Source organism: Sinocyclocheilus anshuiensis, unplaced genomic scaffold (genome assembly GCF_001515605.1).
Source record: "Sinocyclocheilus anshuiensis isolate Anshui unplaced genomic scaffold, SAMN03320099.WGS_v1.1 scaffold413, whole genome shotgun sequence".
In the NCBI taxonomy this organism is placed as follows: domain Eukaryota; kingdom Metazoa; phylum Chordata; class Actinopteri; order Cypriniformes; family Cyprinidae; genus Sinocyclocheilus; species Sinocyclocheilus anshuiensis.
In genome coordinates, this window is record NW_015536481.1 from 639,451 (window position 1) to 642,186 (window position 2,736).

General features: G+C 34.9%; 1 protein-coding gene across 1 annotated transcript in view; it reads right to left on the reverse strand.

Moving 5' to 3' along the window:
* LOC107680818 (uncharacterized protein KIAA1522-like) overlaps nucleotides 1–1,481 on the reverse strand; it is a 38,616-nt gene extending 37,135 nt beyond the window's left edge. The window contains exon 1 of the mRNA XM_016476899.1: nucleotides 1,242–1,481. The gene's annotated coding sequence lies outside the window, so the exon portion shown is untranslated. The remainder of the gene's footprint in view (nucleotides 1–1,241) is intronic.
* Nucleotides 1,482–2,736: the final 1,255 nt, after the last annotated feature.

Consider the following 2,736-nt stretch of genomic DNA (forward strand, 5'->3'; position numbering starts at 1 on the left):
TGGGGGCGTGTTAGAATGAGCCGTTTTAGGTAGGTGTGGCTGACTCTTAACTTTTATAAAGAATATCTCTTAGGATTTGAGACTTTAGTCTTTGCAACTTTACAGATCTTCTTTATGCACCAAGAGCTTGTTACACTCCAAAGAGAAAGGAAAAATTGAAATCGCATCATAATTACCCCTTTAACAATTGCATTTTCAGTAAAAATTGTTATTTAAAAATAAAAAATGTCATGTGGTGAAACCCACAAGTTAAAAGTAATAAAATATTTTCCTTACAATGTGAACATTACAAACAACGTGATTTTGTTTTAAAAGGTTTTCCAGGTAAAATCAAAACCAACAAGAAATAATATTAGTAAGTTTTCATAGGGTTAATTGATTTGACCTTAGCTAACCTTTGCCTTTTTGTCAAAAAAACAACAAAACAAACAAACAAAAACACCTTACTGACACAGTCATGAGGGTCTACAGTGGTCCCCCCTGTGAAATCATTTCCTGTTTATGGTTGTCACATGACAACAAAATGGCTTCCTGCACACTGATTGCACCACACTGACATTGATTTGGCATTCTATTTTATTTGGCATCACTAATCATTTTCTTAGAAAAAAAATAAAAATATTATAGGCCTATATAAGATCATACCAAACTACTTATTTTTTTTTATTTTTTTTTTTACAACCTCCCAAAAGTTACACAACAGTCGTTTTAGACAAGTCCCACAAATTTATTAGAATTACATTTAATTCAGAAAGTATATTGTCTTGTGAACTGAATTTATGTGTATATTATATATATATATATATATATTTTAATTAGATCCTAAGAAATACGTCGCTGACTTTAAGAATTAGAAATACATGGGGTTAGTACAACTTTCAAAGAAGTGAAAGAGAGACCAGGACACACACATATACATACTACTGAAAGTAAAACTTATTGAGACCAAAATATCAGGGAGCACACATTTTAATGAATACTAAAGCCCTATTCGCACGGGATTAGTATTACCTGGTGACCGCCAGTCATTTGTAATAATTGCGGAGGTTGTCTGTGATCTTAATCCCGTGCGAATCGGCCATGTCTGTAATTTGTAAAGTAAAAATTCCGATAATACTAATCCCGTGCGAATAGGGTTTAAGAGTATAGAGTATAGTTTTTAGACACTTTAGTTCTGACTTTGCATTATACTAATTACACGAGTTTTAATGTCATGTTGGAAGACTGGGCAGGGCTGTTACCTGTAACTTCGGGATCCCTCAAGTTTCCTTGTTCGGCGCTGTAAAATCCTTTACATCGGACGGTCCATGTTAATCTGGTCTGGAAAGTTCAGGTGAGGCATTTCCACGGTATTCCGGTTTTCTTATGAAACTTGTTCCTTAGAAAGCAGCCAGTCTTGAACAGTCCTCTCAGACTGTGCTCTCATCTGGCATGAGATACTCCACTCTGCTTAATCTTCAAGAGGCTCCAGGTGAGAATTAAAAGGGAGTTTCCAAACGCTGTCAGGTCCTCGACCGCTCAGTGGCGCCTTCCCGCGGCCACAGACGCTCACACATCCCGTAGACGTGATTACGTAACACACTGATTAAAGGGCGTGGATGATTTATATGTCATTATTAATGACTTACAGGATGTATTCCTATGGAGATGCTTAGTCATCCAGGACACAGTTTTATTAATTAAATAAAATGTAAATTCAATTAAAATCATTAAACAATTATTGGAAACGTTTTTTAATTAAATAATTAAAAATATATAACTTTATCAGCATTAAAATACATTAACAGATTCAATATACTGTATATATAATTAAATATCTATTATGTTTATTTATGTAGTGTCTACACAGGTCTAATTTTCAATTACAATCTCCTGTTTTTAAGTGTCCGAGTATGAAGTAAATTCATATCTAGTCTAGATCTCAGATCTAGATCTCATCGTAGTTTTATCAATATCAGGCAGTCAGACATTGGTACCACAACATCATACATCAAAGAACATGTCATTCCCACCACAATCATGTCCATGATTATGGAGCTGCATGTATAAACACAATCCCAACATGATGAACATTGTGATCTTGTGGAAACAGCCGTGAGTCAAGTTTCCTGGCTTGTGAAACTTGCTTTTTTTTTTTTTTTTTGAGAGAGAGAGAGAGAGAATGTAAGGGTTGAATTTTACCTTGTTGATTCTTGAATCATCACTTTCTGGTTTTGGATGGGCAGATCCACCCGCTACGTGCATTTCTCATATTTCTGTTACATTGTGGGAAACTTGCAAGTTGCTAGGTAGGCTACCATTTGTTCCTCTATTAAATATAAGCTATCATTCAAACCCATTATTCTAGTTTTGGACAAAGAAAATAAAAATGCATAAATATGTCAGATAGATCAGATAGATTTCCTGAGTGCACTGCCTGCTTGTTGAGAACATCTTTTCCTGTTTGTCCAAGATTTGCTTAAATGGACCTCAAGACCTCAGCCACTTCGCATCTGTCAAGCACACCTTCATCTGAACTAGGTTTCACATTTTCTCTCTCGTCAGAGGTGTACAGGTTACAGGTAAAAATGTTACATGACAATTACATATACAGTATATCATTCTTATGTAATAGTTACCAGGTGAAGAAAACAAAGAAAAATCAAACAATGAGAACTAGATATTATGTAAGAAACTTGCGGCCTTTCAGGTTAATTTGTAGGTTTGTTTTCAGATAACATACAGGGTGTGCATAAG